This window comes from Mustela erminea, chromosome 6, assembly GCF_009829155.1.
Source record: "Mustela erminea isolate mMusErm1 chromosome 6, mMusErm1.Pri, whole genome shotgun sequence".
NCBI lineage: Eukaryota > Metazoa > Chordata > Mammalia > Carnivora > Mustelidae > Mustela > Mustela erminea.
Genome location: NC_045619.1, coordinates 82,422,777 through 82,437,147, shown reverse-complemented (window position 1 = coordinate 82,437,147; position 14,371 = coordinate 82,422,777). Strand labels below are relative to the sequence as shown.

Sequence of the window (14,371 nt, the reverse complement as noted above, 5' to 3'; positions counted from 1 at the left end):
AAACATTGCCTTAGGAGTTTCATACCGCTAGAGAAGCACAAACACAGATGGGGGAAAATATCCCATGACAGGACTTTTGCAGGCATCAATGGGGAGTTTGGACTAAATGACGTGTAACATCTCTCCCAAGCCAGATTCTGGGATTCCTTTACTCTAAAACAAGTATTTAAAAGCAGCAGAGGGGTGCCTGGGTGGCTCAATCGGTGAAGCATCTGACTCTTGATCTCAGCTCAGGTCTGGATCTCAGGGTCTTGAGCCCCACGTTGGGCTCCATGCTGGGCCTGGAGCCTACTTAAAAAAAAAAAAGGCGGGGGCAGCAGAACATGAAGGCACATCTGATATCCTAACTCCATTCTATCACCCTGATTAATGGAAATCCTTTATTAATCATAGCATAACATAGCATAGACAGCTAGCCAGCAATGAAACCAGACAGGGTTCAAATATTGGCTTTACTACTTGCTGACTGAGTAGATGTGGATTAATTCTCTAGGAGCCTCAGTTTCCTATAAAATGGGGATAAAACATGAACCTTGCAGGTAGTGTACACAAGGCATTTAGTTCCAAAGAGATTCTCAATCCACAGGTGATGTTGTCAGTGTTACCATAGAGAAAGTCTGGAAACGACACTCCAGTTCCAATAATGCAATACTGATTTAGCCCAACTGGATAAACTTTACTGCCTTAAATTTAAAAAAAAAAAAAAAAAAAGACAACAACAAAAAACACTGACCAAATCAAGTAAAGGGTACAAAAGAATTAAAATAATAAGCTCATTTAAGGAACAGTACCAAACTTCTTTCTTCACAAGTATAGAATCCTAACATTTGCATCTTTCAAAATTGCTTAAACACCTGTTTGCTTAAATCCTGCAGAGCAGAGTGTAAAATGATATCCTTCAGCTGGAAATAAACACAGCTCAACCAGTGGTGTTCAGAACCACGAGGGATGGGTGGGCTGAGAAACAACAAAATGGACTGAGGGCAGCTTTTCTTCCCCACTTATTTCCGTCTCAACTAAGGGGAAGCCTGATTTCTCAGCAGGAGGTACACTGTTTTACTTTCTGTAAGTACTCTTTTTTTTTTTTTTTTTAAATGAAGTTCCTGGTGAAGAAATGTTTAAGAAAATCAAAATGTTGTCCCGAAAGTTTAATTTTGCTTTTGTTTCCCTTGCCAAAGGAGACATATCTAGAATAATAATATGATCCACTAATTCTACTACTGGGTATTTACCCAAAGAAAATGAAAACACTAATTTTAAAACATGTATGCACCCCTATTTTTATTACAGCTTTATCTACAATAGCCAAGGTATGGAAGCAACCCACGTGTCCATCAATAGATGATAGATAAAGAAGATGTGATCTATATATACAATGTGGTCTATGTATATAATGGAATATTACTCAGCCATAAAAAAGAATGATATCTTGCCATTTGCAACAACACAGATGGATCTAGAGAGTATAATATTAAGTGAAATCAGTCAGAGACAGATAAATATCATATGATTTCAACAATATGTGGAATTTAAGAAACAAAACAAGCAAAGAAAAAAAGAGACAGGGGCACCTTGGTGGCTCAGTGGGTTAAAGCCTCTGCCTTCAGCTCAGGTCACGATCTCAGGATCTTGGGATCAAGCCCTGCCTTGGGCTCTCTGCTCAGCGGGGAGCCTGCTTTCCCTTCTTTCTCCGCCTGCCTCTCTGCCTACTTGTGATCTCTGTCTGTCAAATAAATAAACAAAATCTTAAAAAAAAAAAAAAGAGAGACAAACAAAAAGACCCATTAATACAGAGAACAAACTGATGGCTACCAGAGGGAAGGCGGGTATAGGAATGGAGGAAATAAGTGAAGGGGATTAAGAGTACACTTATCGTGATGAGCACTAATGTATAGAATTAAATACTTATGTTGTACATCTAAACTAATATAATATAAAACTGTTGATTATGCTTGAATAAAAAAATTTTAATAAAATTAATTTTTTGAAAAAAAATTTTCAATTTTTTAGAAAAAATTTTAATAAAAATTTTAATAAAATTTTAATAAAAAAATTTTTCAATTAAAAATTTAAAATGTTGCTACTTTTCTTTCAGTGAGATAAGAAAAAGAGAAGGTGTGAGCATAATTTTTATTATTTGTGTTTACAGAACTCTGGTTTAAAGTATCCATCTTGGTAATGCAGTGTGTAAATACAGAGATTTCCTAAGATTTCTAGGTTAACTGCAAGTATACAGAGCTGCATGGTATAATGGGAGGGCCTGTGGCACCTACCTTAAAGAGACCTGGGTTCTGGCTGATCTTGATTTGCGAGTCATCTCCTTTTGAAACATAAATAAATCACATCAGTATTCTACTTGAAACCCTAAACATCCAGAACTGTTCCCATGGTCACCAGACCCTGTGTGATGTGAATCTTCCCTTGCTACTGTCAGGTCACATTCCCTGTCACTCTTCCCTCCCTCTATCAATTTTAGCTACATTGACCTTTGAGTGTGAATTCACCTCAGGGCCTTTGCACTTGCTTCCATCTGCCTGCAATTCTCCTTCCATATGGAAGGTATCCATGTGGTATCCATACGGTTCACTCCCTCATCTCATTCAGGACTCTGCTTGAATGTCATCTCCATTGAACATTCTATCTAAAAGAGCACTTTCCTTCATTATTCTTTATCCCTTGCCTTGCTTAATTATGTTTTCTGACCTACTATATATTTATTTGTGTAATTTTTACCAAATGTTCCCTTCCCATTAGAATATACATCCACGAAAGCAATGAGCACATCTGTTTTGCTTACTACTGTAACTCAACAAGTAGAACAGTACCTAGCACATGATGGAAGCACAATAAATATTCACTGAATGAATGAACTAAAGAATGACCTTAGACAAGACACATAATTCCATTTGTGTTCTAATCTGCATATTTTTTAGAAAATCTTTAACTTCTTCTCACGCTATAACATTCTATGATTCTCGGTTTCCTAAGCCAATGTTCTCAATCATTATATTAGGAAAAGGAAAGAGAAAGTTCCTAGCATAGACTGGGTGATTTCTAAACAAAAGAAATTTACTTCTCAAAGTTCTGGAAGCTGGGAAGTCTGAGATCAACGCACCAGAAGATTCTGTGTCCAGTGACGTCCCCCTCCCAGTTCAGAGATGACATATTTCTGCTGTAACTTACATTACAGAGAGGGTAAGGAAGCTCTCCAGGGCCTCTCTTATATAAGGGTTTTAACCCCATTCATGAGGGCTCTGCTTTCATGACCTATTCACCTCCCGAGACTCCGCCTCCTAATGCCACAACACAGGGCAAGGGGATTCTAACATACTAATTTTGAGGGGACACAACATTCAGTCTCGACAAAATAGGGCAAGAGTCAGCTCACTCCTTTAATGTCACAGAAAGAATTCAGGACTTGTTTACTTGAAATACGGGATCATGCAAAACCTCCTATATGCAGCCAGCCAGCCCAAAAGAGGGTTCTCCAAACATTAGACCAGTCAGATTATCCTCACTTGCGAAACGTGCTTCACACTGGGTCACCGTTGTCATCATGTGCCCTCAATTACAACACACCCTTATTTCCCTAATATGTTGAATAACTTTAAACACTGGCTTTCCACAAATGGTTAGGGGTACACCCTCTCCTATTTCAGACATGACAAACCAAGGGGCAGCTAGAATAAAAAAATCCGACCACAAATATTTTCTCTCTCGTGTACAAAACTGTAATTCTAGGGCCTCGAGCACAGCAGAACATAAAGTATTTATTGTGCAGTGGTGGAGTGAGGGTTGAAAGCCATGTGATTCTGGCTTAAAAGCCGGTTCTTTCTTCTTTCACTCTGCCCTATGGCCTCTCAGGAGGCCTTTGGTCAGGAAGGTCAGAGGCAATTCACGTGAGGCAGGATAAACCCAGGCTTCTGAAGTCTCCTTCATCGATTGCCTCTAGAACTCATTCGGAGCCAGAAAATGTTTATCTGCTTGGAATCGTGAAATGGTAGAGCACTGTTTAAAAAAACAACCACAACAAACAAGACAAAACACATCCGGTTGAGTGCTCAGGAATTCGAGTTTCAAATCCTGCCTCTGACTCTTACCACACAGCATTTAGACTCCTGAAAGGTCAGTTTGTTTATCTACGCATGGTGTGATGGGCCTCTTTCTCAGAGGGTTCCTGAGAGCCTGGGGCGGGGCAGAGGACGACATACTACCCGGCACTTAGTAGGCCTGCAAATATCGCATTCATTAGAAAACGCCAACGAAGAGGCCTGATCTCTGTGGATCTCACGGTGCATCTGCTGGGCCGGCCGTGCTCACTCAGGAGGCGAGTTACCACTAGAGGACACTGAGCTGGCAGGAAAACTGGAGAAAGAACTGGACTGCTGGAAACCCGGATGCCTACCCGAGCCGGTGACCTCTCCCTGCTGGCTGAATTGTGGAACTGCATGTGTGATCACGACACGGGCCTGTGGGAGAGCCTTCCAGGGAACAGCTGTCCTCTGAAGATCTTGAAGCAGACCGAGGCTGCGAGGAAAGAATTTTATTTCAATGCTGTGATCAGGGCATCCTGTCATCCTTGGACCAGCCACAGACAGACAACAATCTCCCCCTGGAGTTCCTAACAACACTGGGTTCTAGGCTTGAATCACAATGATGAGAGATCTCAGTGTTTTTACTAATCCACTGAGATAGAAACTGCCAGCAGCCTCACTGTGTAAGTTTAGCAGGAAAGCAAGTTTTATTTGCCTTGCTTATATAAAGGATATTTACTTTTATTATTTTTTGTGAGATTTATTTATTTGAGAGAGAGATAGAGCATGGGGGGAGGGAAGGGGCAGAGAGAATCCCAGTCAGACTCTGAGAGCCTGAAAGGACATAAACTGAGCTGAAACCAACAGTCAGACATTCAACCGACTGTGCCACCCAGGCACCCCAAAGATATTTATATGCCTGTGTCATATACAGCCTCGCCCCCTGTTCCTTTCCTGACCCTTGTCTAAAGGAAGGTGAAATCTCTTAGAGATATCCGGGCAGACATTACTAGGAAAGGAAGTCAGAAATGAGAACTTGAGGTCATCCCCTGTGTATATCCTTAACACAAGACAGAAGTATTTACTCTCCATACTGAATACTATTTCTAGAATTTTCTGTTTTAGATTGCAAAATCCTTAACAGCAAAGATAGAATTCCATGATCCAACGCTTAATTTAATAAGGCCCCATTTCTAAAGGCTGGTCTCAATGGACATTAGCATGACCATATAATATATGACACAAACAGACATTTTTGAGAGTGAGAAGAGGTATTACTATGACAGACAACAGATGTAAACTGATGAGTCTGTGATCACACTGTGCTTAATTGTGTTCAGAAACCATCCCACTAAAATATTTACTCTCATAACATTTTACCTATAAAAAAATCTCTCCTTAGAAAGTGACTTTAGTTAAAAAATTATTTGTGCTTTTTCTATACAAACAGGACTGGCTTGGTTTCCAGGACAAGTTGGTATCTGCCTCCTTAGAGATGGGTGGAATGTGTGTCTCTCTCTGCCTCACTGACTCCCTTGTCTGTGAACCCCGTGAGCAATTTCTTCAAGCAGAGCCTCTCTGGTGACTGCATTCTTCTAGATTTCCTCCTCTGAGCTCCCAGGCAGGCTCTACACCACTACCCTTCTCTCTGTAATTGCTTTAAAATCCTTCTACGCAACACCTGCAATCCATTTTTACCAGAAAGAAAATAACCTATCAATTATTCAATTAATGGCCCCTAAAAAGTAACATTTTGCTTCTTAAGTAGGAATGCAGAAATAGAGACAGAGATAGCATGTTGACTTGGTAGATCTGGCAGCTGGAGACAAGAAGCAGATGCCCTGGGTTGTGGATGTATGTCAAGTTACCAAGTGCACACCTCCAATCAGCTAATTTCCTATGAACAATAGAGTGGGTAAGTTTGCTGGAAAGTCCTACTGAAAGGAAGTGAGCATTACGAGCGCGCTTGAAGGTTACACTTTAACGGTCATGCTAAATGAGGAAGTAGAAAGGAAGTAATGGAGAAAGAGAAGACCAAGGGCAAGGGCCACACTTCATTGTTCTCTTTACCTCTCCGGGACATGACTCTAAAAAATCAGAATGTTTTTATCAAAAAAAAAATCTTCTTATTCTTCAAACTCCTCCCTGATTCCTTCAAGTGGGAGGTGATCTAGACATGTAGCAGAAAAGTGAGAAATAAAAAATAAAACCTTTTTGGAGTGAAAAAATAAAGCGTTTTAAAGTTTTCTTGGCAGTAGAGTAGCGCAGCGGAAGCATGCTGGGCCCATAAAGTTTTCTTGGCTATGTCTTTTCTTTTTCGAACAAGGGGCATTTCTACTTTTGTTCTCACTCTCCCCTTTGTCCAAAATAAAAGGTTCTAACAAAGACAACTTAAAAAAAAAAAAAAAAATTCTTCCAGTGTCACGAGCTTGGAGACTAAAAGAGCTTCAATGAAGTCTAGCTGGTTTGTGAGCAGCTCACAACCAGCATTCCAAGAGGAGTCCGACAGTCTGCAAGGCCTTTTTAAAAACAGCTCCAGAGTTCCCTTAACAGCCAACCCCAATCACCCACGAACATATTCATTACATGATTTCATCAGTTATTCCAATAACAGGTTCTGCATATCATTGCTTTAAAAAAAAAAAATACCTAACAATCAGGTTGGTGGGAACATCTCTGTGACTTCTACACACACTTGGTCTCTCTTCCCCTCCCCTACCCTTCACTGCCTGCCCTGAAGCACAAAATGTTCAGTGAGCAGGACCCGTCATTATTTCTCTAGGGACCCTGAACACTGGACTTCTGTTTATAAGTTCAGTACCCAAACACTTCCCCAGAACACTCAACCCACAGTTAAACCCTATTAGTTAATTTGGTCTCCATGAATACACCATACACGGGTTCTGGTAAAAACAAAGTTAAACAAAAAATAAAAGATTTGCAAATGTTTTCTCTCATAAATAAAAAGGTGTCACCCAAAAGAACCTCTTGTTGAGAGGCAGAGAGGTGGTTAAGAAAAAAATAAAATAAAACCTTCTGAACACTAAAATACAATTTTGCATCCAAGCAGGGTGGAAGGTTTGATGCCAGTGCACAGAGGCATTATAATTATAAATTAGCTGATTTCTCCTGGGTCCTGCCGGGCACGAAGAACATTTGGCCATTATGTGTCAATTTACCTGGAGTCATTACTCAGGAAACAGGCTTATGTTCCTCACTTAACACGTCTTTTTAGAGCGCTGGGAGTGGTTCACTAAAAGAGTCTTTTGTGAAGCATGAAACTTTTGCTAGTCGTGTGAATTTCACCCCACTAATTGCGAAATTCCTTTCAGAGTGTATAGGATTTCCTCAAAGTGAAATACCCTCGTTTAGTGGTTTGATACAAAGGACATACCACGTTAAATTTCCCGTAAAATCTAATAAATCAAGGAGGGAAGTAATATCCAGGACTGAGTCTTTGCCTCCTTATGAGGTGAGGAAAATTGCTGGTGGGGGGTGGGGGTGGTTAACTCTTGACTCACCAATGTCATCTTACCTTGCAGTACTCGTGTCCAAAAGAATGGCTGCCATCAGAAAGGATGAACACCCACCATTTGCATCGACGTGGATGGAACTGGAGGGGATGATGCTGATTGAAATAAGTCAAGCAGAGAGAGTCAATTATATGGTTCCACTCACACGTAAAACATAAGGAATAGCGCTGAGGAGCACAGGGAAGGAAGGGAAAACAGGAAGAAATCAGAGAGAGAGATAAACCATAAGAGACTCTGGACTCCAGGAAACAGACTGAGGGTTACAGAAGGTTGGGAGGTGGGGGATAGGGTAACCAGGTGATGGGTATTAAGAAGGACCTGTGTGATGATAAGCATTGGGTGTTATGCACAACTAAGGAATAGTTGAACACTGCCACAAAAACTAATGATGTACTATATAGTGGCTAACTGAACACACACACACACACAGACACACACAAAAAAAAGAGAGAGAAAGAGAATGTTGAAAGTATAGCTAGGCTCACTTTATGCTATTAAATAAGCTGTGGTATTTAGAATTAATTCTTTTTAATTTTAAAATCATACTTATCATGTTGAAAAAACAAACCTGAAATTTTACGAAAGGTCTTTATGTCAAGCCCTCCTCAAAGCATGAGAGACTATGGACTCTGAGAAACAAACTGAGGGTTTGGGAGGGGAGGGGGTGAGAGGTTAGGTGAGGTTAGTGGTGGGTATTATGGAGGGCACGTATTATATGGAGCACTGGGTGTGGTGCATAAACAATGAATCCTGGAACACTGAAAAAATAAAACTAAATTTAAAAAAATGTAAACCCTTCTAAGGAAATGTCTGTATGATTGGGTTGTCTCCTTACCGGTAGGTCAGCTGAGGGCTGCGTATTCTGATTGGAGCATCTGAGCATGTTGGGAGGATGAAGAGGGTATGGAGGTAATTCTGATCTAGGACTGATGGAAGAATCCCAACCATTCAGCCCCTATAGAACTTCCCTTTAATGACAATCCCACTTGATCGCATTTTTCTGTCCATAGCCAGTTTTCTGTTTATTCCATTCTGCTTAGTGTAAGTAACTGTTAATGGCCCTAATGGTGTCTCTGGCTATAAAGAGATAGTGAGTATAACTGGCCGGCTCTTAACAGCCATGCTTATCTGCTAAAGGATGGTGTTTGTAAATATGGGTCGATATATAAATGACATTTTATGACTGTTTTGCCTCAAATGCGGGTTCTTCCTCCCCATCTTCAAAAAAATTAAAACTTTCTAGAAAAACCTTTCTCCCTGTATCCAATACTGCACACCCTTCCCCTGAAAAGGAAAACAATTCAAATATGACAACTTCCCAAATTTGTTGGTGAAGCTCTGTTTTTGCTTAAAGAGAAAAGAGATATGTGAATGTTTCTGATTGTCTCCAGTATAGAATTTCCCTTTAAGCCCCAAGACAATATATGTGTTGGCTTACATGGCATCGGCTTTCCCGAGGGAGAACATATTCCAGTTCTGATGAAAATATTAGCTTTCCCTGATAAGAACTGGGAGAGTCATAAAACAATCTCTTTGTCTGGAGCCAGTGCCCTTCACCCAAGCATATTATTATTGTAGTAATCCATTTCATTTAAAAAAAAATACCTTTGATCAAAATTAATTTAGGGTATCTCATATTCTGGAGCCTCTACCGCTTGGTTTCATTCTTTATAAGTCCTATTTGACCCAAAGTTCTAGGAGATTAAGATACCTGAATGAAAACACATCCTTGCTGATTTTTCAAGTTTTCCAGCTATGTAGACCTAGAAACTAGTCACATAGAATTAAAAGGATTCTTAAAGTTTATCTAGTCTTACGGAGAAACTGAGGCCAAGAAAGGTCAAACATCTCGCCAAAGGGCATGACTAAGTAATACCAAGAACCAATCTCTCCTGCCTGCTTGTCCAGGAGTCTTCCTATTTACTCCATATCACCATTATTTAGGTCAGCCTTCAATTTGTGAACCATGGCAATATGCACCCACTCTTTATTTTCACCAGTATCCTAACATTCAACAAACTTACATAAAATGTATATAATAACTAACTAGCATTTAGGGAACTATCATCTTACAAAATATTAGTATTTGGTAAATCAAACCATCTAGTTTTCTGATATATTATATCCCTTCCATCAAAGCTCTAAATCTAGAAGAAATTCAAGCACAAAGCCGGAAAAATAAATTAGCAGGGTGGGCCCCCACTAAATATGGTAGGTCTCGAGGCAACTGTTCCAAGGGGTGGTTAAGAGAACAGCCAATCAAGAGTGTCCATTGAGGGGCGAAGAAGTGGAGCACGAATGGGGCAGAGGTGGATACTCAGAGCCAGAGACCCAGCCCTGTGCTCAGGTTAACTGCCCAGCCTGCACACAGCTAACAACCTTCAAAACAACTCTGCCAAAAGCTAGCAATAAACAAAATAATGCCCAAGAACATTTTTGTTTTGACTGTATTCAAATTACCAGAAATTTTCTGAACAATATCCCCCCTCTAGCCCCTACCTTCAGACATTATATAATTCACACTTACATAACCACCCCGTGATATTTCAATAGCCCTTTCATATTTCACCAAAACCTATTTTTCCCATTTTTCAAGGTGAATTATGAAAGCATCTTAAGGCACATGCCTCAAACGTTGAAAGTCGTATCATAAACCAAGCCAACTCCCACTACCCTTTGCACCCATGGACACACGCACACACGCGCACACACACACACACACACACACATCATTCTGTAAAATATGTGAAATTTTACACACAACCGAAAAACAAAAAACAACGAGGATAAAACCCAGGGAGGGCAGTTTGTGTCCACCGAGTGTAGACTCGCTCAGGTAGATCAGAGTGAATTCATCACCAGGGTTTATAGAGCATCACCCGGGGCAAGGTATCACTGTTATAGCTGTATTCCTCAGGGCACTTGAGTTCTCTTTCTTAAAACAGACTTACCCACTGACCATTAAACCTAAATACCATACGGGGGGTTCCTTTAGAGGAGAGGAAAAAAAAAAAAAGCCAATTACCAGATGTTCAAGGGAATCCCTCAATTACCCCGGAAAACACAGCCCTGAACCATACCATAAGGTTTCTAATACCTGTTCCTCTCAAATTCTGGATTTTAAGTGCCCCTACTGTGTGTCCTTAATACTCTCTGCTTTTCCTGTGACAGAATTTGTCCCACTGTGTTTTAATTGCCTATGTCTGAAATGCCCATTAGACCATAAGCTCCATGAGGTCAGGAAACATGTTGTCTCATTCACCATTGTACCTCTAGAACTATCACTGAGAGTTCAACAAGTACATGAATTCATCCAACAAATATTTGCTGAAAACCAACTATGTACCAAGCTCTCTCTGTTCTGTGTTATTAGAGATACAGTCTAAAAACAAAACAAAATAAAACATACCAGAAAAGAAAAAAAATCAAGTTCCCAGATCTCATGGAGACGATATTGTAGTGGAGGTGTGTCAGATGTCCTTCAGTCGCCTATCTCAGATTCTGTTCACCCAGTCAGCACATCCTCTCCCTGTTTCTGTGTGTTGGCTCCCAGCTCCCAGTTGCACCCATTTCCAAGAGAACTGTCCTCAACTGAGGGGCCTCAGCCAGGAAGTCACAAGGCCCTCTCCCTTGTCCACAGCTAATGACTAACTTATGGCGCACAAAAGGCCAGGCCCTTGTCTCCCAGTACAATTCATGTATCAAGAACTCTCCCAAGATTAGACTTTGCCTGACACCATCCCCTTGCCTGACTGCTTCCCCTTGGGCTCTCCTGCTTCCCTCGCTCCCTTGCAGATCTTTCCTGAACAGCATTCCCTCAGTGTGCATTTGAATCCTACCCCTGTTTCTGCTTCTAGGAAACCCAGCCTAACACAAGAAGGGAAGAGAGTAATAAGCAAGTACACGGGTAAGCATACACCACGACAAATGATGATCACTGTTTTAGAGACTAATGCAGCAAGGGAAAGATGGAGGGGTAAACTGGGAGAGATGAGTCCCATTTCGGATAAAACCAGGTAGTGAAAGCCTTCTCTAATAAGATGACATTGGCAGAGACCTACAGGAAGTGAAGACATGAGAAGCATGAAAGTCTGGGCATGAATGTTCCAGGCAGCGGGAACCACACGGTGAGGAACTAGTGTGCTTGTCACGGTTGAAGAGCCAAAAGGAGGCTGGACTAAAGCAGCCAAGAGGAAGGTGGGAGGAGTGTGGCCATAAGCAGATGGTTGGATGTCGGCATTATTCAAGAGACCTATAACAGGGCCTCCTTGTTCCCATTGCAAAGTCATGGCAGTACCAGAACATTGAAATAAGAGCAAGACCTGAATAGGATCAAAGTCACCTGGTAAGACTGAGTCTGTTGTTGAAAGGGTATGGATGAGAAAATGTATATATGAACTTTATGAAAATACAGTGAAAGTTCAAGATTACAGATATCCTAGTAAAAATGAGCAAATAAAGAGTAGGGTTCTCAATTCCATATTTTTTTAAGGTTTTTTTTTTTCCTTTTTCCCTCTTCTTGAATGCATACCCTCCTTCTACCTGTATTCTGTCCATTCTAATCTGGGCTGTGACTTCCTCTTCTCAGTACTGAATTATTATACTACTATTTTTTCACTACTTTGGTGATCTTAATATAAATTATGACCAGCCATATTTATGGGAGAACTGAACCGTACACTTTTGTCTCTTCTCCTTCCTTCCCGTCTCTTCCTTCTTCTGCTTTTTCTCTTCCTTTCCATATTCTCTCCTTCTCTTGCCCTTGGGAAATAATTGCTTTAGTAAACAAACACACGTTGGTGGCGTATTTATTCAAGGACCATCCTTCCCTCTGTCGCTTGATGCCAATCAGGATAATAACTACAACTCAACACAAACTATTATTAACAAGAAGCAAACTAGAACCTACACAGTAATACTCCCCCCCCCCAAAAAAAAGTATATTGGTACAGCCTGGGGTTACTTTGCTTATCATCCTTCCACCATATGGACAAATTTCTTTTCTGCCTCTTTGTGGATAATAGTACTCACATGAAGAGTCATTCCACAGGATAGGCATCATACATCTTAACAGTGGCTAAAAAGTAAGATGTTTTCTGCTGGCTGGACACTGTGCTAATCAATTTACATGTATCATCTCACTGAAACTTTACAACAACCTCATGAAGTGGTTATTGTCATTACCCCCACTGTACCCATGAAAAATGAGGCATTGAAGTAATGTAACTTCTCCCCGGTCACTCAACCAGTGACTCAACATCTGGGAATGCAGCCAAGGTTGAATGAGTCCATAACAGGAGTTCTTGAATCCACTCTACACTGCCCGCAACCCACCCACCCCCATCTTACTACATCAAGTCACAGTGTTTTGCTTCTATTTTCATTTACCTCTACCTCTCCCCCCGTTCTGTGAGCTTCTTGAGAGTATGGAGTAAATTTTACTCCTCTTTGATCATCAGGCATAATAATAGGGCCCCAATAAAACATACCTCTGTTTTCCCCACTTCAGTTCCAAACGAAATGATGGATAAGACAAAAGAATAAGGCAGTCATAGATGAGAATACCAGCTTCGTTACTGAGAAAGACCAGGCTGGAGGAGGACCCATGGGTTTCCTGGGTGCCAAACCCCAGAATTAGCCATACGGATCCTCCCAGTCATGGGCAATACCAAGAAAACCAAAGGTTTCCACTCTAAAATGTAGCACTTGGAGGAGCAGACCATAATGTATGTAGAGAGAGAAAATGGGCCCATCCACACCACACACTCAATACTATCAAGTAGAGAACACTTAGAGTGAGAAATGGCAGTCTTTCCACAGGAAAATAGGAAGCCCAAACTGAGTTGGTTCCAAAAGCTTCCCCTAACCTCAGTACTTGGAACTCCATGTTCTTGAATTCGTTAGACAGGAGGGTTGTACTGAGGATAAAGAACGGCTTCATAATACGCTGTGCAATATGACACGTAATTAATCAGCACTAGGAAAGCAGAGAGTCCAAATCCAGAGCAGATTTGGGGAGAGAACTCAGGTTTCTTAATTCCTCTATCAAGTGTATAGTCCACTGGTTCACAGACGGGTGCCCCCTTTTAAGCTCAGGTTTTACTGAGAGTTGCATTGGGCTGGATGGAAGCCAGGACATCCTGGCATGTCTTCTGGGTTCTGGGGGTGGGGTACACACAGAAGTCCAGCAAGTCTGGGACCATCACTGAGAATGGGAGCCCTGTGAAAACCAGAACATGGCCAGCTGGGAGGTAAGCACGCCTGTGACACTGTGTGGTGAGGTGGCAGTGGCACAGCCCAGACCTTTCAGGGAAAGAGAGAGGCAAAGAGCAAAACAAGAGTGGAGAGTCACACTGGCTACTCAGGAAGCGTCCCTTTCCCACTGGAAGACATTAGTCGTGCCCAAGACCTCTCTGAGCAGTGGGATGTTTATAGAATCATCGAATCTGCTCTGTACCATCCCTTCCACCCCCTTTCCTTAACCATCTCATCGAATTCATATGTGTCAATATTTTTACTTTGGGCAGGGGAGAGCTGTTGAAACCAGAACCTATAAGTCAGCCAGCCAAAGCAAAATAGCAGAGCCATGCACAGAATTTGAGTCTTCTTGGACAGTCTATACTCAAAGAAAATAATCTTTTGCTTAAATTGTCAAAATTGGCTCTTCTAGCTCTAAATATATTAAATTTTGACCTTCCAAATTGCTCCGGCTCTGTTGACCCAGGGGAGTTGTTCTCTGCTGCCAAGTAAGAAATGGGAAATAAACACAATCTGGAAAACGAAAAGTTTTCCCTTACCACTAGA

General features: G+C 41.2%; 3 long non-coding RNA genes across 3 annotated transcripts in view; 1 reads left to right on the top strand and 2 right to left on the bottom strand.

Annotated features, from left to right (window-relative positions):
• Positions 1-246: 246 nt before the first annotated feature.
• LOC116593671 lies at positions 247-7,610 on the bottom strand. Its single transcript, XR_004286927.1, has 3 exons — positions 7,570-7,610; positions 4,406-4,527; positions 247-291 (listed from the first exon to the last, which is right to left on the bottom strand). It is a non-coding gene; the product is annotated as an uncharacterized LOC116593671 (long non-coding RNA).
• Positions 4,523-7,612, top strand: LOC116593672. Its single transcript, XR_004286928.1, has 3 exons — positions 4,523-4,717; positions 5,803-5,949; positions 7,577-7,612. It is a non-coding gene; the product is annotated as an uncharacterized LOC116593672 (long non-coding RNA).
• Positions 7,613-7,625: 13 nt separating this feature from the next.
• The window catches only part of LOC116593670, a 28,150-nt gene continuing 21,404 nt past the window's right edge, over positions 7,626-14,371 (bottom strand). The window contains exons 2-3 of the long non-coding RNA XR_004286926.1: positions 8,403-8,442; positions 7,626-7,662 (exon numbers count right to left, since the gene is read on the bottom strand). This is a non-coding gene — a long non-coding RNA (uncharacterized LOC116593670). The remainder of the gene's footprint in view (positions 7,663-8,402; positions 8,443-14,371) is intronic.